Source organism: Macaca fascicularis, chromosome 4 (assembly GCF_037993035.2).
Source record: "Macaca fascicularis isolate 582-1 chromosome 4, T2T-MFA8v1.1".
NCBI lineage: Eukaryota > Metazoa > Chordata > Mammalia > Primates > Cercopithecidae > Macaca > Macaca fascicularis.
In genome coordinates, this window is record NC_088378.1 from 56,403,464 (window position 1) to 56,425,064 (window position 21,601).

At 45.4% G+C, this 21,601-nt stretch overlaps 1 protein-coding gene across 4 annotated transcripts in view; it reads left to right on the top strand.

The window, feature by feature from the left end:
* The window catches only part of SASH1 (SAM and SH3 domain containing 1), a 289,530-nt gene that overhangs the window by 185,195 nt on the left and 82,734 nt on the right, over window positions 1-21,601 (top strand). The window lies entirely within an intron of this gene.

Sequence of the window (21,601 nt, forward strand, 5' to 3'; positions counted from 1 at the left end):
TGTTTATCTGTAGAGGCAGGAAGGTCCAAAATAAATCTCAAAACTTCACCTTAGCCAATATTTATAACGTCTTTTCTACTAAGTCTTTCACTGGAGTTGAACAGTCACTGATTTAGTTTCACTTTTTTTCATTATCTGTGGCTACACTTGAACTATTTTATGGTAAAAAGGTCCAAAAATGTATAGCATGATGGAAAAGGAAGGTAACTAAAAGGAGAGAAGGCTAATAGAGCAGTGTTCTGTGGTTAAATAAAGAGGATCGAATATAGTTTATAAATGTTCTATGCAGACACTTAACTCTCCTTGGACAATGCTTTACTCGCAGGTATGTTTTATCTGGCAAGCTGATTACTCTTTTGATTATGTCAGCTTTCCTTTTTTCCCTCTCAAAGATCTTTGTCTTCACCCTCTTTCCTCTGACTGCAGGGAAGAAGCCCCAGCACACACGTGCCTGTTGCAGTCCCTCCAACTCCCTGTTTTGGATCATCTGCTGCTCTCTGGATTGCTTGCATCTCTGATCTGATCTTCTCCTCCTCCTCTTCCTCCTCCTACTCCTTCTCTTCTTCCTCTTCTTCTTCCTCCTCTTCTTCCTCTTTGTCCTCCTCCTCTTCCTCTCCTCCTCCTCATCCTCCTCATCCTCCTCCTCCTCTGTGGTCTGCCATCCACCTACCTGGCCACCTTAGCCCTTGCTACCTGCTCCCTAGGCAGAGCAAAAGCTGCTGCAGTTTCTCAACAGGCCCTATTCTCCCATGGCATGCTGAGCCTTGGAAATGCTGCTCCTTCAGTGGGATGCTCTGTCTCCTGCTCTCTCACCATCATCCCCCACCGCCCGCCCTCTGACCTTTCCCTGGGCAAGCTCCACTCAATCTTAAAACCTCAGCTCTGGAGTTGGCCTCTCCCAGAATTCTCCCCTAATCCATAGACTTGAGGTGAAGTGGCCTGCTACTTGGCCTCTATACCCCCTGGACTCTCCTGCTCCTGTTGCAGTGGAGAGTGTGTGTATGTGTGTGTGTGTGTGTGTGTGTGTGTGTGTGTGTGTGTTTTGTCACCTTCCACCCTGAACTTCTTGAGCCCTAGATCTTTTGCTTCTCTCCTGGCACACAGAAGATATTCCATAATGTTCAATAAATCAATTGAGTGACTGAGCATGCACAAACATGCTTAGGTCTTCTTTACTCTAGAAAAATCTTCTTGCCATTCTTCCAGACTCTATTTCTTTTTCTCTCTTTCCCTAATTGCTAAACTTCTCCCATGAAGCCTGGCTCCAGTCTTCATTCCCTGATGAAATGTTATTTCAGAGGTCAATGGCTTTATAGGAACCTAGCCAGAGACCTCTCCCCATGTGCAGTCCCTGTTGCATTGGGTCCTGCTGACTTTTCCTCAGGTCGCATTTTTCTCATCTCCCTTGGTGGCAGCAACTTTGCCACCAAGTTTCGAGTTTTTCCTCCTTTATGTGCACTCTGTGCAGCTCTGCCCACCCCTTACTGTGAGTGCACCCCAGGCTTTTTACCCAGCCTGTGAGCTCTCCCAAGGCTCTTACCTGTGCCCATGGCTTTGAGCTCTTTAGGTACCCATTGTAGATTTAACTCTCTAGCTCTGACCTTTGCAATCTGGTAGCTTGCCTATTACAGCCTCTTGCTGAAAAATGCCTGCTCACTAACATCTCAGCCACCCAAACTGCCCATTCATATAACATAATTCACCACTTCCTCTTGACCCTTCTCTAACCACCTGCTCTTTGTCCATACTTCCCTCTCTGTATCCTTGAGTAACTTTTCTGCCCGTCACCCAGGGTTTTTCATTGTGATGTCCTGCTTTTTTTCCTTGACCCCAGATTGTCAACTGCCAAATCCTGTTTTTCAACTTCTATAACTTTTCCTTTGTTTCCCTCTGTTTTAGTCCATTTTGTGTTGCTATAATAGAATACCTGAGACTGGTTAATTTCATTTCTTTTCTTTTCTTTTTTTTGAGACAGAGTCTTGCTCTGTCACCCAGGCTGGAGTGTGGTGGCACAGTCTTGGCTCACTGCAACCTCCACCTCCTGAGTTCAAGTGATTCTCCTGCCTCAGCCTCTCAGCTGGAACTACAGGCATGTGCCACCACGCCCAACTAATTTTTGTATTTTTAGTAGAGACAAGGTTTCACCATGTTGGCCAGGCTTGTTATGAATTCCTGACCTCAAGTGATCCACCCTCCTCAGCCCCCTAAAGTGCTAGGATTACAGGTGTGAGCCACCGTGCCTGGCCGAGACTGGCTAATTTCCTTCTTTCTTTTCTTTCTTTCTTTTTTTTTTTTTTTTTTTTTCTGAGATGGAGTTTTGCTCTTGTTGCCCAGGCTGGAGTGCAATGGTGCAATCTTGGCTCACTGCAACCTCCACCCACCAGGTTTAAGTGATTCTCCTGCATCAGCCTCCCGAGTAGCTGGGATTACAGGCGTGTGCCACCAAGCCCGGCTAATTTTTTTTTTTTTTTTTTTTTTTTGAGACGGAGTCTCGCTCTGTCGCGCAGGCTGGAGTGCAGTGGCGCGACCTCGGCTCACTGCAAGCTCCGCCTCCCGGGTTCACGCCATTCTCCTGCCTCAGCCTCCCGAGTAGCTGGGACTACAGGCGCCCACAACTGCGCCCGGCTAATTTTTTGTATTTTTAGTAGAGACGGGGTTTCACCGTGGTCTCAATCTCCTGACCTTGTGATCCGCCCGCCTCGGCCTCCCAAAGCGCTGGGATTACAGGCGTGAGCCACCGCGCCCGGCGAGCCCGGCTAATTTTGTATTTTTAGCAGAGATGGGGGTTTCTCGATGTTGGTCAGCCTGGTCTGGAACTCCCGACCTCAGGTGATCCACCCGCCTCAGCCTCCCAAAGTGCTGGGATTATAGGTGTGAGCCACTGTGCCCGGCCCAAGACTGGCTAATTTCTAAAGAAAAAATGTTTATTCAGCTCAGGGTTCTGCAGCCTGGGAAGTTCAAGAGCATGGCCCTGGCTTCCGGGGAGGGCCTTCCTGTGGGGTCATAACATGGTGAAAAAAGCCAAAGGGGAAGTGGACAGCTGTGAAGAGCCAGGACCAAACAAGAAGAATAACCTCACTTCGTAACAGCCCACTCTCTCAGGAACCGATCCATTTCCACGGGAATTAATCCAGGCCCTCGAGAGTGAGAACTCACTACCGCAAGCATGGCAGTAAACCATTCATGAGGGATCTGCTCCTGTGACCCAACACCTCCTGCTAGGCCCCACCTCCCAACATCACCACATGGGAAATCAAATTTCATCATGAGTTTCAGTGGGGACAGAAAGACCATACCTAGACTATAGCACCCTCTGTGTATTTTTAATCTGTATTGTTCCAAGTGAGACCCTTAGTGCTCTTTTCATGAACTAAAGAGCATTCCAGAAATTGCTTTTGGATTTATCTCCCTAAAATACACTCAGGTCACGTCTCATTGAGGGGATGCCCAGCTCTCCCCAGTGACATCTATAAATTAGGACCTGTCTAGGTTTTCACCTTGGTAACCAGTGCCCCTACATACATCCCTGACCCTTCTTTATTGCTGGGTCTCCCCAGCAATAACCTCATACCTTCATATAACCCCTACTCCAGCCCAACTAGATATTATGATTACCCAAATGCCCCCTTGGCTGTCTGAATTTCATGCCTTGGAAGCATTTCCTTCCTTCAGGTCCTATTTGAAAGGCTGTTTCTCCTTGAGTGCTTTCTCAGTCTCTTCACTGTCTGTATCCTCTCCTCTCCTTGGACTCCAGTAGTATTTTCCATGGATCTGATGTCTCTTAACATACCGTAACAAGTATCATATCATCATTATTGTCAACATCATCATAACATGGTTTCTCAGGTGATGTCTATATATTGGGTACTGTGCGAATCTCTCATGATATGTTATCTCTTTTTTGTTGTTTTTTGTATAAACTCATTGAGGTATATATTGTATTTGAGACTCATTAGCTTGCCTAAATTCCCAGAGCTAGAGACACACATCTCAATCCATTCTGAGTGTCATTATAGCCTTGGAATTAAGATGCCCTGCCTGGTACCAGACTCTCTGGGTTCAAATCCATGTTGTCTATCTTACCAGCTCTGCAACTCTTGGGCAAGTCACTTGACCTTTCTATCTATAGTTTCCACAATTATAAAATGAAGATGATAATTGTAGTGCTTACCTCACTTACTAAGCCATAAAGAGCGCAGTAAGCGCCTGGTAATCTTGTCTGTTATCTATCTTGTCTGGCCCACATTCATGCCTTTCCTGTGGCTTGAGCCACTTGTATATTTCTCTAATCCCAGAAGAACCAACATAGTCATGAGCCCTGAGGCTGAGAGCTCAGTCTTCTGATTTTCTTCAGTGTCCAGGATAGTGGTTTGCACAGAGCAAGTGCTCATTTAGTACTTGCATTGAATTCATTGAATGCCCCTAGTTCTTTGAAATAGGGCTACAGAAGGATTGTTCCCAGGACTGGAATTTCAGAGAAGCTACCTTGAGCTTACTTGTTACCCAACATGTGTCAGTGTCTCCCCAGACTGAGCATGAATAAAAAGTGCTTTCCGCTTGTAAATATTAACATTATAAAGACACCTGTAAATAAACATTTAACAGAATAGTAGCTTCCATAAATTGCCAAATCTTTTTCTGACGGTTGCCCCCATTTTCTTACTGGATTCTGTTTCATAGTCTGCTTCAAGTCTCCCTAGATTTTCCTTTTCTAAAATAGAAACAACTGCTGGGCATGGTGACCTGCACCTATAGTCCTAGCTACTCGGGAGGCTGATGCAGGAAGATTGCTTGAGCTCAGGAGTTCGAGACTAACCTGGGCAACACAGCAAGACCCTGTCTCTTAAAAGAAAAAAAGAAAGAAAGGAAGAAAGAACAGACTACATAATACCTTCAGTTGAAGGTGCAATACCAAGAAACTCATACATAATATTGTGATTTAGAAAATCATGCTGTGGAATTATCAGTCCTCCTTTGGAAGTAGACCAGATTCAGTGAAAAGGGCCGATGAGGTCTGTGAGTTTAGGAAATCCAGGTCAAGCCACGTCCCCTGGTGCTGACATGAATGCATCCTGTCTCCACATCCTGTTTGTGGCGGGGCTATGGTGTAGGGTGGGGACACCCATGTTTTCCCCTGGGGAATGTGTGTGTGCGCCCTGCACCTGGGGCTTTTGTCTGTATATGGGAGTGAGGACGTCACGCAGAGGCATGCCCTTCAGAGTGGGTCTCAGGGTGCTTCTGCCCCACGGAGGTGGATGTGCCCTCACTCTGTGCCTGGCGTCCTCCCAGTCCTCATGGGCTGTTAGAGCATCACCAAGATAACCAAAGGCAACTGGAGCCACCATTATTTGTTTTCTTCAGGCGCACCAGGGTGGGAAGCATAGGCAAAACAGCAAACTTAGGTTTCACAAAACAAATGGACTGGCCCAAGAGCCAGGTGTTATTATGAGAGTAGGTACCCTTCTGCCTTAATCAGTAGAGGCTGAGGGCATGAGGGCCAGGTCACTGGCCAGGAGGCTCGTCCATCTGTGACTCGTCCTCTCTGCCACTTTATCCTCTGGGCTTCAGCTCCCTCGTGGGCATGGTGAGGAGTGTGAGTCAGGTGGTCTCCAGGGTCCTTCTAGCTCAGGCCGTCTTTCGTTTTCTGCTCCAGTCTAAAGCATGCCCTGCACCGATCAACGTAGCTTGGACTCTGCATGTCCCACTATGTTGTAGCTGGTGTAGGCTCTGGAGCTGGACAGAATCTGAGCGTGAGTTTATGCTCTGCTAGTTGTGGAATTGGGAACAAGTTATTCGAATCCTTTATGCCTCAGGTTTCTATTCAATAAAGCAGGCACAAAAACAGCTGTTTTCAAGGGTGGTGCTGTGAAATGCCCAGCACACAGCCTGGCAGGTGATAGGTGCTCACATTCTGCCATTCCCTCCCTCACCCGCTCTGTAATGTGCGGTGCTGCCCCTGGTGAGGGCAGTGAGTCTGGTGTTTCTTCTCAGGCTCAGCAGACCGTGCCATACACACAGAGCTCATCAGTGACCATGGTTCCCTAAAATATGCCCTTCCCACATGACCTTTAGTTTCTTTTGTGATGCCTCACACGGGGGCAGCAGGGAAACAACAGCTATTTTCATAGAGCCTTTGTGGTAGCAATGTGCAGAAGTATGTGTTTGTGCAGGCCTAACCGTGTCCACACGTGTGTGTGCACGCGTGCACCATTGCACAGCATATTTGAGGGGCTCGGCATTCCAGAATGCAGGAGCTTGGGGTAGGAGCAGCTGGTCCAGAATCCTTCTCCTCAGCTGTTCCCAACTGGAAACTCCGTTGCCCTTCCCTCTGTCTGGTGAGTGAGCCACCAGCCGACCCGGACACAGCTTGAGTCTGCACGTCTGTCTTGTGTCCTTTGCCGGTGGCAGGCTGTGTGTGTTCTTGCTGGGATGGCTGGGGACAGGTGCTGCTGCCAGGAATTGTTTAATATATGGAGGTGACTGCTGTTTGTTCTCTCTCTTGCATAAGAAGAAACAGAATATTAGGCCAATGATAGGGTGGTGGTTGGAGGCTATCAGTAAATAAATATCATTCCTATACTGGCAGGAAGATGGGGAGACTCACACCTACGGCTTAGTGAGTGCTCCCTGCATATCTTATTAATTCTCCTACCAAGTCTATAATGCAGATGGCATTCTACAGTTAAGGAAACCAAAGTTTAGAAAGGTCAGTGACTTAGCAAGATCACAGACCTTGAGTCAGGCAGAGCTGGATTTTGAATCCAGCTCTGTTTATCTGCAAGGGCCAGACCGCTTCTCATCTACCCAGGTACAGGTACAATCAAAGACTGGTATGCTCAGAGAGACTGGTGATGGACCAGGCAGCTCAGGAAGTTTAATTTAATAAGCGTTTATCCAGTAGTAAGCCCTGGAAAGATGAGTAAGATAGAAAAGATGAGTAAGATAGCTGTCCTCTTACAATCTGAAGACATGGGAAGATGCTTATAATGCAATGTGAAAACTATCAGGGCAGGGGAACTGCAGAAGGAGGGATGGTGAACCCCACTTGGGGGATAGGCATGGTGCTGAGGACCCTGTATTTTGGCATCAGTCAGGGTTCTATTTGAGAAGTAGAATGTTAAGATAGAATAAGGACTTTATTATGAGCTTTTGACCTCATGCATCACAGCCCATGCTGGCTGCACAGGCCAGGTGAGGCCGTTGCTTCTATGTCAGGTGGTACAGCCTGAAGTCAGCAGGGTGGGCAGTTCAGCAAAAACAATGCCTGCAAAGTGAAGAGAGCAAGGACAAAGTCCAGCCTGCCAGGGCGGGCTGACACCCATGCCATCAGTCACCGTCTCCAAGCAAGGCTTCAGCTTTGCAGGTGCAGAGGGCCTGCAGGAGTTGCTGGCATCCTTCCTCAGGAGCTCTGCACATCACAGGCCCAGAACTGAGGAGCTGAGAAGGAGACCCAGCAGGAATGTGAGCGTGTGGGCCCAGCTACTGCCCCATGCCACCCCCTGACCCAGAGGACCAACAATAACAGCTAGAGCAGGGCCCCATGCCCACAGTGGCCATGAAGCATGGAAAGAAAAGAGCTACTTTCTGCGTTTCATGTAAAATCTCTCTTGTGGTCTAGGCTAACCTGGAGCTATGCAGGGAAGAGAATTCTGAGAAATGTAATCCAGCTGTTCTAAAGTGTCAAGACTCCAAATCGCTACAGGTTCCCATAGGAGTGAGCACCTGAGGGCTGACTGGGGATTCTCTTCGGCAGAAGCAGAGAGGAAGGAAGTTCCTGGTGGAAGAAAGGGTGTGCAAAGCCATGGGAGCACAGCATCTTGGGGGAGTAGGTGGTGGAGCCCCAGGCCTAGCTGGTGGAAGGCCTTCAGAGCCAGCTCAGGCATTTCCTGGTGATGGGCTTTGTATTTTAGATGTATCACTCTCAGCGTGAGGAGGTGAACTTTGTGCCTCCCAGGAGGCAGGGAGAACTGTGAAGGGAGGGAGAGATCTGGAAGGTCTAAAGGCCTTGTCAAGCCTTTCTTTATTCCGCTTCCACTTTCTGAATTCTTTTATCCACCGGCTGATTCATTACTTCGTCGAATCTTCAGGGAGTGTCTCCTTCAGGTCGGGAATGCTTGGTGGTCGAGACAACGCAGTCCCCAGTCTCTCATCTAAAAGCTTTGCCCAAATAAAGCCTTACAAGTCAGGATAATGCTTGAAAAGTATTGGCCACTTGTTTTATTGTATTACTCCGTATTCTTTTCTGAACATCTCACTTGCAGTGTTGCTTATTTTATTTTGGAGGTGTTGGATACGAGGAGGGAATGGATAATGAAGATGGGCACTCTGATCCCCGGCCTCTCCTAGGCTAAGCCAGTGGTTCCAAGCATATCTGCATGTCACAATTACCTGGAGAGCTTGTTGGAGAGACAGATCCTCAGGCCTTGCCCAGACCTAATGCATTCAATCTCCAGATGTGGAACCCTGGAGGCTTCTAAGAAGTTTCCCAGGAGACTCTTAAGCAGCCAGCTTGGCTTTATTCATCTCCACCCAGATCAGTGTCTTGTCAGCTTTAAGCTCTTGGCTTCTACTCCGCATCGTAAGCACAGGTCGAGTTGGGGGCTGTTCAGCTGATGTTGGTAGAGGTCATTTCATCATCACGGTGACCTTGGAAAGCTTCCTGGTGTCTGAATCATTTCCAGCAGGTGCTGGTGCGCTCACAGCGCCCGAAGGGGAAGGACGTGAAGTAATCTGAGGGCAGGGTGAGATCAGTGAGTGGAGTGATCAAGAATGAGAGGACAGGGTCCACTTGGAGTGAGTCCAGGTGTGGAGGGCGCATGGAAGTGACAGAGATGCTTGGGAATTTAAAAATGAGATCTGAGAAGATGGGAAAACTTGAGTTTCCATTTTCATAGTATTTATAACATATAAAAATGTTCCATCAGCCATGTCTGTGAATAAATTAGAAGTGGGGCAGGGGAAGGCTGAAGTGGTTGCCGCTGGCTGGATGCAGATTCAGGACTGCCGCATGTCCATGCTGCCCGTTGGGAGAAGTAGGGCAGGTGGGTGGCTCCCACAGCAGTGGTCTGGAGGGGTTGCTGGTCACTGAGCTCTGCAGGGAGAGGAAGGGCCCTCCATGCCTGCAGTGCCTCCAGCCTTGGCCTTCAGGGCTGCTTCCCCTGGACTCCCCTGCTGCCCCCAGGGCAGCTGGCAGAAGAAAAGCGGCAGCCGCAGGCCCCACATCCCTCCAGGGTCCTCTGTGTCCAGGCTGCACAATGGCCTGCATGGCCAGCAGGCCTCAGGGGTGGTGAATAGGAGCCACTGTTTGTTTCCACTGAGAAAGTCCTGACCTGCTTCCGGAGCCATTGCCATGGAAACGCAAGGAGGAGGTCCTTGAATGGAGCCTCTTTCCTCCCCATCTGCCCCACTCCCTTCCCCACCCCAGGCTGAGGCTGGTGAGGACCGGCCCCCTGCTGCCTCACTTTCCCCCTAGGTTCCTGCACATTTGGTGAAAATACTCAAAGCAGGGGACCCTCCCTGCCCATATCAGTGGGGATCAGTGACCCCATATACACGCTACCCCAGTGTGTGGCAGCCCATTCTCACAGCAGCTCTTAACCTGGGTCTGCCTCACGCAAACAGAGAGCCAGAGGGCCTTCCAGAGGGCCCCCCTCCAGCCTTAGCCACATTTCTCTGCAGAAAAGCCTCTCTTGGACCCTATATTTATTACACATATGCAGGAAATTTTAATAAAGGAAATAGAGCAAACGAATAATTTTGCCCCATTTACAAAATAATTGGAAGCCATTTAATAGTATACACTGTCCGGGCGCAGTGACTCATGCCTGTAATCCAAGCACTTTGGGAGGCAGAGGCTGGTGGATTGCTTGAGCCCAGGAGTTCGAGACCAGCCTGGGCAACATGGCAAAATCCTGTCTCTACAAAAACAAATACAAAAATTAGCTGGACATGGTGGTGCACGCCTGTAGTCGCAGCTATCTGGGGGCTGAGGAGGTGGGAGGATCACCTGAGCCTGGGGAGGTTGAGGCTGCGGTAAGCTGTAATCACATCACTTCATTCCAGCCTGGCAGAGTGAGACCCAGAGTGTCTCATAACAATAATAATAATAATATAATGTTAACAAAGGTACTTTCTTTTTAGTAGGCTGCTTAAGCCCATAAGAAATTACCTTTTTTTCTCATTTTTATAATAACTAGCTTTTGTGGTGAAAATAATGGCTACAACCCTGTTTTGTTTTATTTTATTTTACTTTTGACAATAATTTAGTAATTCTTAAGATGAAAAAAAGACCTAAGTAAAATTTAAAATTCACAGTGAGGCTATAAAGTGAAGGCGTTTGTTTTTACTGGTTAGATCAAAACCAGAAGAAAAAGCAGAATTTCAAGCCCCCTCACCCCCCGTTTTTTCACTCCTTAATTTGTATGCCTACTGAAGAATCATCAAAAGTCAGAATTTGATCTGAAGCCACAGACTCCAGGGGCCACATTTCAAACTTAAATTGCACTTTCAATACCAGTAATTAGAGACACTGCAGTTTTGGCTTTGGGCTCACAGTATTGCTCCAGGTACTGTGAGTACCGTGATCAGTAAGACTGGTGAACCCCTTGACTCCACGGAGCTCAAGTTTTAGTGGGAAAAACATTGGTTTGGGTGTCTGAAGAGCTGAGTTTAATCTCCAGCTCTGTGACTTACAATGACTAATTGTGTGACCCTGGACAAGTCACTCACATAACGACCCTAGGCCAGAGTCTCTTCGTACATACAGCAAGGCTAGTTTTTTTCAGGGTTTCTGTGAGCCTGAAATACAATGAGATATATGAATATACTTTGGTAAGCCAGACCAATGCTTTGTGGAAGTTAGTCATTTTCGTTTCTTAACCACTAACTGCATATTCATCCATTTTTATGCTACTAATAAAGACATACCCGAGACTGGGTAGTTTATAAAGGAAAGAGGTTTAATTGACTCACAGTTCCACATGGCTAGGGAGACCTCAGGAAACTTGCAATCATAGCAGAAGGGGAAACAAACATGTCGTTCTTCACATGATGACAAGAAGGAGAAGGGTGAGTGCCCAGCGAAGGCGGAAGCCCCTTATAAAACCATCAGCTCTCATGAGAACTCACTCACTATCGCGAGAACAGCATGAGGGTAACCGCCCCCATGATTCAATTACCTCCGACCAGGTCCCACCTCTGTAGGGGACACAGAGTCAAACGATATCAAGCTGTTACAATTATATTCACCTGCATGTAACTGACACCTGACTTCAGTGTTTAGACAATGGGGACATCTTCTCATATAGCAGGGAGTCTGGAGTTGGGCTTTCCAAGACTTGAGCAGCTGCTCTGGGAATTATTCCCTCTCCTACTCTACCATCCTTAGTATGGAACTTTCTTCCTTATGATAAAATGATGTCTGTTCCAGGAGGGATAATGGGAAGAGCCGGGCAAAAGGCATGTAGATGGAGTAAATCCTTTTTGTCATAGAAACACTAGCTTTCTTAGAAACATCTCACCATAAAGTTCTAGTATTTCTTCCCTGCCAGACACTGACACTTGGCCTCAACTAACTGCAAGGGAGTCCGAGGAAGTGAGTATTTTAGCAAGGTATACTGCTACCCCAAACAAAATTGGGACTCTGTAAGTAAGAAAGAAAATGAACTGGATATTGACATGGGAGGCAACTAGCTTGACTATTTTTATATTTCAGTAAGATCTTCTTGAGTTTTGTAAACACCTGGAAGGTATGGGCCATGTTGTGTGCAGTTTCCTCATCCATTGGCATAGAGCTTTATTATCTATACCAAGCAAACAGTGAATCATTGATTGTGTATGAAACTGGTCAGTTGCTGATTCCTTTTTGTATGACCTTTCATTGCAAAAAAAAAAAAAAAAAAAGGGGGGGGGCTCACACCTGTAATCCCAGCACTTAGGGAGGCCAAGCTGGGAGAATTTCTTGAGGCCAGAAGTTCAAGACCAGCCTGGGCTACATAATGAGATGTCTTTACAAAAAACAAAAAATCAAGATTAGTCGGGCGCGATGGCATGCAACTGGAGTCCCAGCTGCTTGGAAGGCCAAAGCAGGAAGATTGATTGACTCCAAGGGGTAGAGGCTGCAGCGAGCCATGATTGTGCCACTGCACTCTAGCCTAGGTGATAGAGCAAGAAACTGTCTCCAAAAAAAAAATTATATATATATACACACACACACACACACATACACAGACACACACACACACGCCCTCTAGCATATGTCATGGGGTTATTCTGAACATTAGTTATTAACTTTGAAGGAATTGGGGAGGCATTTATAACTTTATAGTGCTGGAATAGATGCTGTTACTATCAATAGTGTTGTTAGTATCAAAGCTGGCATTCATGGAGCAATTTTATCTCAACTTCTTAGACAGTTCAGACCCATGAAGCCACAAATGAAGAAAAATATGGCCCAGATGGAAAAGAGAAGACCCACTGAGGGGTTTTTGGAAACCTTAGAGGATGACTGAATCCCATCCCAGATCTGATTCTCCCTACTTCGAGCCCACATCGCTGCTGGACTTGGATAGTCCTGGCCTTAGTGAGGCCGTGGCCCAGACACAACCAGGCCATGGGCCTCCCCTGTGGAGAGATGGTATTTGGCTGCTTTTCAGACGTGGAACTCTTTAAGTTTCTGCCAGTGACCCGCATCATTAACTTTCAGTACAAGTCACCAGTTGGTGAATGAAAGGACACAAATGTCTTTCACTGCACCTTTGTGAGGGATTTTTAGAGTCAACAGGAGTGGGCCCTGTCCTTGGCCTGGAGAGCGTGTTGGCCATTCCCGAGGTGCCAGAGAACCAATCCCTTACAAGTTAAGAAATGGAAGTACATTTGGAGAAGGACTGAGGATGCCCTAGCTCATAAGTAGAGCGGTTGGAAAAAAGGCCGCTAATAACAGCTAACTTATTTTATTTAATTTGTTTAGTGCTTAGCATGTGTAGGCATGTAGTAAGTACAGTAAAAGTCACAACTCACAGAAAACTCTAAAAATTCTATGTGATCGGTAACATTATTGTCTCTATTTTGCGTAACAGGAAACTGGGAATCAGTGGGACTAAGTAACATGCCCAGAGTTAGTAATCAGTAGCGGGTAGAGCTTGGCTTTGAATGCTGGCATTTGGACTCCTGAACCCACGTTCTGAGCCATTCATTGTGCGGTGCCACTTCCTGGGTAGTGGCCTTATGACAGCATTTGAGATATCCTTCACATGGAGGTACCAGTCAGCTGCTCATGATCTCTATCACAGACAGAACAAAAGGAGTCAGGCTTGATTTGTAGCAGGAAAGATAATATTTAGTTACCTACAACTTCCATATGTCTAATACAATTAGCAGGGGATTGAAGGATAACAAAGGTGATTGTCATTAGAACTAATGCTGCATGTCTAAATTAGCTGTCTTTCTCCTTATTTTTCTGAGCAAGATGCCCTTTTGAGACATCTTATATAGAAGGAATAGGCTGACTTAAAGTGGTTCTGATGGCAGTTGTAAATCAAAGATATACAAAGAGGGTGGGGTAGAAAAAGTAAAAATTCTGCAACTCACGGTTGGAAAATTCAGATCTTTCAATGTCCTTTTAGCACCTTCAAGTGTGAGAATTTGGATTATGGGGCAAAAAGTCCTCTTTGAACCAGAATTAAAGATTAGATGGTATTACTGTTTAGAGACAACATCCACACTTCATAGCTGAAAATCCTGCCATTTCTTTTGGAGAGTTAATGATAATTGAGTTAATTGATGGACCCAAGCCATTTCCCTTGATATAAGTGCCTATATTGAAAAGCTCTGCAGCATCAATGAAAAATTATTTAGTAGACAATGTGCCATACACAATAAGCTAAATACTGCTTAAGGAAACCAGTAGGATAATAACATGGGAATAATGGAAATAATGTGCTGAAAATCCATTGGATAGAGAGATTTTGACATCATGCTCAATCGTTATGCATGTTGTTTTTTGTAATTCTAAAACACATACAAATTGCTTTTATAAAGTGGGAAGTAAAAGAGAAATCCTTGTGTCCATCTCAATTATTTGAGAGAGGTTAATGATAAAATAATTTACAAGGAGGAGCCTTAATGATTTGGAAACTTAGAATCTAGAATAGGAGATACATCATGGCAATGCTTGGTGGGATGAGAACAGCGAGTCCGATGGAGAAGACTAAGACAGTTTGTCAGTTTGGGACTACTCTGTGAATAGTTACAAGAAGTAACATTTCCTTGGAGCTTCCCCAGTGCCAGACACTGTGCAAAGCTCTTAACATTCACTGTTTCATGTGATCCTCTTAACAATCCATTAAGGGGTACTGTTTTTATCATCACAACTGCTCTTAGAAAGCCAGTCAAGGCTTAGATTGGTGGCAGCACTGTCATTTACCCCTAGTTCTGCCTGACTCCTGAGTGTGTGTGCCGGGTCAGGCCACTGTCTTGGATTTGGTACTGCAGACACCTGCCTTAATCATTTATAAAGGTGACCTTATAACAAAAAGTCAGCAAGTCCAGGCTTGGAATAGACTGTGAAATGAAAGAAAAAACCTGTATGGGGATTGTTTTGACCGGCTTGACAAAATGTCACCCACGTTGTCATTGATACTGAATATTCCTGGAGTTCTAACAATATGCCAGATTTTGACAATAGAATTGCTTTTCTGTCTCAGCCAGTGAATTCACAAGCTAAATCATGGGGCCAAGCAGGAGAGGTGCATAGGGCGTGGAATTTAAGGAGGCAACTCACTCCCTGCACCTGCCAGATTCTGAGAGTGAGTACGTCTTACAGCTGTGTCTCGCTGGCATCATCCAAGTCCTGGCCCTGTGGCTGGAGAAAGGGTGACTCTTGAGTTTTTATGGCAACTAGTGAATTTTGTTTCTTGTCTATTTCTCTTAAACAGAGAGATAGGTTTGTATGCTAAAAATACCTTTGATACCCAAAGGATAGAAAGAAATATTAAATTGAGAAATTATTTCTTTACCATGAAGTGATTTGTCATGAAAGAAGCAAAATGTGAAGGTACAGAGTTATCCTACTTAAGTAGGACATAAAGAAAATGAAAATCGTAACTACTTATTAACATAAGTCCTTCAACCTTTTAACCTTCCCCTGCCTCCCCCTGTATACACACAACTCAGTAGCACAGATGTGTCAGCTCTTTTTTTGAAATGGTGGAGAAAAGGCTGCTACTGGCTTTTGGGACTGCCTTGGCAGGCCTGGGATGATGCAGGAAAAGACCCAGACACAGCAAAAGCCCAGATTCCAAATTCAGCAGGAAATCAACTAATGGAGAAGTTGATTTCCTGAGACTCAAGATTAAGGAACTCTGAAAATCCCTTAAGTACAGGTTTTCCAGTAACATATAGCATATGTTCCTTTCTTGGAAATTAGGTTATAACCACTTTCCTTTCCTTTTCTTCTTTTTCTTCTTTTTTTTTTTTCTTGGTTATAATGAAATTTCTGGACAGCTCACCAAAGCCAAAACATGAAGTGTATTTTAGGAATTTCTTTATGCTTGACCATTCATTGCACTTTTCTAGTGTACTGGACTCAGTATGTAGAAATGAGATCGAGTTATCTTTGTCTGGATGTAACTTAGACTATTTGTATATAAACAGAAGAAGAAAAATGAGTTTGAGCCATGGTATTTGGCCTCCTTTCCTTCTAGAAGCAGATAGGGGGGTCTTGCAATAGCCAGATAGTCAATTCCTAAAAAGTGTTCTTGGAACTTTTAGTTCTGACACTTCCATAGACCATGGTCAGATTTGGTGTTGAAAACTTTCTGTTTTTGCAAGTTCTTCTGAGTATCATTTTAGCAATTTACTTAAGAGCTGGGCCAGTATATAACGGTATCCCCTTTCTGTCTATCCCTTAAATAATAGAAAAGAGGCATCCTGTTAAAGAATGTATACAGTTTGGAATTCTGTTATACAAATGAGAAGGAGTCTGGGGAAGAGGGTGAGTTGTTGGACTCAGGAGTCAGAGACGTGGCCACCAAGCCCAGTTATGCCCTTGCCCAGCACGATTGGACCTCAAGCATGTCATCACTCCCGTCTCAGTCTCACTGATAGTCCTATTCTGTGATGGGGGGGGGGGGTAATGAAAGTTTTGCATTTGAGAGGTGGAATTCCATACAAGTGTAAAGAATTTCATGTTGACCTGTGTGTGTTCCTCCTCCTGCTCTATGGTCTTACGAGGATCTCCACTGTAAAGCAGTAGGCTCACTGGGAAAGAAAATATGGCAACCTAGAGTTTCCACTGTGTGGAGTGTGAGGCTGCAATATAATTTTTTTTTTTTTTTTTAAGATGGAGTCTTACTTTGTCACCCAGGCTGGAGTGCAGTGGTGCGATCTCGGCTCACTGCAACCTGCACCTCCTGGGTTCAAGTGATTCTCCTGCCTCAGCCTCCTGAGTAGCCGCGATTACACCACGCCCAGCTAATTCTTGTATTTTTTGTAGACATGGGGTTTCACCATGTTGGCCAGGCGGGACTCGAACTCCTGACCTCAGGTGATCCTCCCGTCTCAGCCTCAAAGTGCTGGGATTACAGGCGTGAGCCACTGTGCCCAGCTGCAATATAATTTTTGTAAAATGGAGTTTAATAATATTCTAGCCAGAAAGGTAAAGGAACATTCTGCCTGCTTTTCCTTCTCCCACTGGCTGTTCGTCCTAAGTCTCATTGCTGGGCCTCACCTTCTCTTTCTGACCCCTAAAAATCGGGTTGGCCCAGAGCTCAGTCTTCAGAGTGTTCAGCCAGGCTCAGAGCTTAGAGTATGCGAGTCACTTACAAATTCTTATCTGCAGCTCTAGACGCGCATTTCCAACTGTTTCTTTACTGTCTCCACGGGGATGTGTAATAAGCACCGCACACTTAGCATGTCCAAAGGGGACCTCTTGTTCCCTCCCCTGCTGTTCCCCTGCCCAGCTTTCCCCATCTGGGGAAGTGAATGTTATTTCATTATTTAGGTTTCTGCTCAGATAAACCTTTTCTGTCCCATCACCTCAATTTCTCCTCACTCCTTGACTCTGCAGTCACCCTCCTTGAATCTGTCTTGTTTATTGCTATGTTCTCAGGACCTCAGAGGATGCATGACTCCTACTGAGAGGTGAATAAATAAATACTGAATGAAAGAATGAGTGAAAATGAATAACAAAGCAATTTAGCAAAGAATTTGTTAAAGACAGAGGTAGGAGGAAAGAAACTAGTTCAGTTCTGAGAATACTGTCTCTTAAATTATTATTTTTTAATGGGATTGATAAATTCCTTAATGTAGGAATTTTCTTAAGTGAATTTTGCCTTCAGGAACAGCTAAAGCAGTCTAGGGATCTTGAGGAAAAATGTTGACACTTAAGCAGGTTTGGGGTCTTAATAGTAGGAGTTACTGATGAACAAGTATTTTTGCTAAGGTTCAGTTCTGAGACGTTAAATCCAGTACTTGATGATAATTATGTTTAAATGGATTTTTAAAGCACAGCAGAATATTAATTATTGCTCCCTGGTCATCAAAATTCATGCTGAAGTTCTCATCCTTTTTGCCCACTGACAATGAAAAAGATGAGTCCAAAGAGCAGATCCACCTCCAGCACCCACTATCCTCAGGCCTGGGGCATCTGGCTGGAGGAAGGAGGTACTACCGGGAGGCCTCTTTGGAGCTGACGCCTGAGCATTATTTCTTCCACCAGGAGATCAGTAAATGGCCCCTTCCACCTGCTGCCATCCACATTTGGACTTGGGTTATATCATTGATTTTTGCTCCTGCTGGATGAATTTTAATAATCAGTCTCAGGGAGAAAGGAGATGGCATTTTGCATTGCTTCTATGCCAGCTTCTGTTTGCAGGGAGAAAGTCACTGCATCCAAATTTGTACGGTGTCGTTTTCCTCCTTTGCAAATTTGATGAGTTGGGGAGCCTCGCTCTTATGAAACATGGGCTTGTTATTCTTTGGCCAGCTTCTAGGTGGTGAACTTGTGAAATTTTAAAAACAAAATCCTACTCACCACAGCAAGATGAATAAAGAAACTACAGTGCCATCTGCTGGCATCCTGGGGAAATTCAAGCACTGCCTGGGCCAAGTCCAAACCAGAGGATAAAATTGTATCAAAGTGTGTGATAGTTTAAAGACAGTAGATTAAAAATAATGAAAATATTGTCAGTCATCATTTCAGAGAGGAAAATGCAATTACATTTTGGGATAATGGTGTAGCAGTGGGAGCATACATTTTTCTGCAGTGTACTTTTTGAAGTATTTTGATGACTTTCAGGGAAAGTAAAATTTCACAATTTATGTTTTCACTTATTACATCATCAGTTGTATCCTGAGGTAGTGGTATTTGGTCCATAGCAATTAGGTCAAGACTTCTCTAGTCCCGGCCAGGCATGGTGGCTCATGCCTATAATCCCAGCACTTTGGGAGGCCAAGGCAGGCAGATCACCTGAGGCCAGGAGTTCAAGTCCAGCCTGGCCAACATGGTGAAACCCCATCTCTACTAAAAATACAAAAATTAGCCAGGTGTAGTGACACATACCTGTAGTCCCAGGAGGGTGAGGCAGGAGAATCGCTTGAACTTGGGAGGCGGAGGTTGCAGTGAGCCGAGATCGAACCACTACACTCTAGCCTGGGCAATAGAGGGAGGCTCTGTGTCCAAAAAAAAAGGACATCTCTAGTCCTTAGGGTGAGGACAAAAATACATATGGGGCTCCCTGTGCCTCTGGTGGCCCCTTACAGAAAACATGTTTAACCAGCTGCAGACCCCGGCCCACTGAAGTTAGGTGGGCAGCTGAGTCCCATGACTTGAAATGCAAAGTACAGCACAGTAAGATTTTTTTAAAAAATTAAGAATCTAAACTGAGCAGAAACCCTTTTTTCTTTCTGAAGGATTTCCTGCCTCAGTCCCAGCCAACTAACTTGTTCTTATTTTGCTCCCACTTCTCCCATGGCCCTGAGCACGTTACATTTGCTGCTTCCCTTCCTCATTCTTCTCCTTCTCCCCTCCCCCAGCTTTTTTGTTCCTGTCTTCCTCCATCCCTCACCTGTGGGTCCCCTTTCTTCCTGTGCATCCACGTACCTTACTTGTGCTGTTGTTCAGTACATTTTGGCTGAATGATTTAAATTTTGAAATGGCTACCTCCTAAAAGCCTTGCAGGTAAATACAGGTATTTCCATTTTTGTGTGGATAGGAGGAAGGAGAGTAGGTCCTAGCCATGTTTTGGCACAATTTGGTGATGAGATTTTCCTTACATGTTGTGTATTCACAGCTCAGGAATAAGGGGAAATAACTAGAATTCAAATCTAGCTCTTGTCCTTTGCAGTGGTTTCTCCCCTGAGTCTGTTCTTAGCTCTGATTCTCCCTTGGTTTACAATAGAAAGCTTTCAGATTTTTGTGCTGGTCACCAACAGTTCTCTGCACTCACATGTGGAGAATGGTGGTGCTTGCTGGGCATGGGCCTGCCACTCAGAAATGGCACCCAGTGGTCAGCCCACACCAGTGCAGCTACACCAAAGGATGGTGGCTTATTAAAGGCGGCTCTGCATGAAAAAGCCTCCCTCCCCTCTCTCTGGTCACCTTAGATTCTCAAGGTCCTTTTATCCAAAAGGTAGGCAGAAAATCACTTTAGGTGATTATGATGTTCAATTCTTCTTCCTCTGAATGAGACAGTCTCATTCAGTCACCCAGTTTGGAGGTCAGTGGTGTGATCATAGCTGACTACAACCTCGAACTCCTGGGCTCAAGTAGTCCTCCTGCTGCAGCCTCCTGAGTAGCTAGAACTAGAACTATAGGTGCATGTCACTATGCCCAGTTAAACTTAAAAAAAAAAAAAATTTTTTTTTAAGAGACGGTGTCTCACTATGTTGCCCAGTCTGCTCTCCTCCTGCCTCAGCCTTTCCTCTAATGTTTTCAGTGTGACTCATACCTGGCCTCCCACTTTCTTATCTTCCCAAACCTTCAGATGCAAAAATCCCCTCTTCCATCTTCCTTCCTGGCGGTGAACTTGTACTGAAGATTCAGGTTTAAATCCCCCAAGTGTCTGAGTCTGTTCTGATGCAGGTGCCTTCTTTCTGGTTTCCCTTGGCTGCAAGCCCAAGGATACTGTATTTTCCTTCTGGGATTTGGACACACCTAATGAAAGATTTTGTTCCACCCTCTACTGTTCCCCCCCTTTTTTTTTTTGAGAGACACAGTTTCACTCTGTCGCCCAGTCTGGAGTGCAGTGGCGCGATCTTGGCTCACTTCAACCTCTGCCTCCCAGATTCGAGCAATTCTCCTGCCTCAGCTTCCCAAGTAGCTGGGATTATGGACCTGTGCCACCAAGCCTAGCTAATTTTTGTATTTTTAGTAGACATGGGGCTTTGCCATGTTGTCCAGTCTGGTCTCAAACTCCTGACCTCAAGTGATCTGCCCCCCTCGTTCCCTTTTTGATACAACCAGTTTTAACTTTCTTTGGTTTTCCCGCTTTCTTTCTTTAAATTTTGTTTATCTTAAGTTTTTTTCTGGCGAAATGTTTAATGAACTGGGGTTGGGCTGTGTACACTTTTCAGATTATTTGGGTTAGTCTGTATCTGCCTTCACAAACTGGCAGCCAAAGGTGTTGGGGTGGGGGTGGGGGGGTCCAAATTTGATGCCCAGACATGTATTGATTGATTTGGACACATTTTTTAAAACATTGGTTTATTTGCCATCACTTAAAAATGTTAGAGCTCTCATATAAAAATACAGATTTCTGGCCGGGCACAGTGGCTCACACCTGTAATCCCAGCACTTTGGGGGGCCGAGGCAGGAGGATTGCATGAGGTCAGGAGTTCCAGACCAGTCTGGTCAACATGGTGAAACCCCATCTCTATTAAAAATATAAAAATTAGCCAGGCGTGATGGTGCATACCTATAATCTCAGCTACTTGGGAGGCTGAGACAGGAGAATCGCTTGAACCCAAGGAGGCGGAGGTTGCAATGAGCTGAGATCATGCCACTGTACTCCAGCCTGGGCAACAGAGCAAGACTCTGTCTCAAAAACAAAAACAAAATACAGATTTCTGGCTTCTCTTTGAACATTGGAAGATTCAGCAGGATAGACATTGCACTTGCCAACTGGCAGCAACCAACTGGAGGAACTATGTACTGGCCACCCCCTCTATTAAGGGCACTCAATATCCTATTGTGGGTCTCTCACCCGCCTCCCTGCCCCCTTCATTTTCCTAGAGCCAACCACTGTACTTATCTGCAGGCCCAAGTGGCATTTGTGGTGCTGAGTTTATGTTTTCATTATTATTTGCTTTCTCTTTTCCTCTTCCACAAGAGACTTCCCAATGGCAGTAACTTCACTGTATTAATAGTTCGCAGAATGAAAGGCACTTCCACGATCTAGTGAAGTCTGTCTTCTTCATTTAATGTTACAGGTCTCACCTTCGAGTGAGTCTTTAATAAATGTCGGCAAATGGCACATGAGTCTATTTCTAGGAAGTCAGCAGACGGGTAGAAAAAGCCAATGGTAAATAGCCTGTAACAGTTTCCCTGGCTGTATTAAGTAGTATTGATGCCGGGTCAAACTAGTTAGGAGGATTTTCAGTTCTC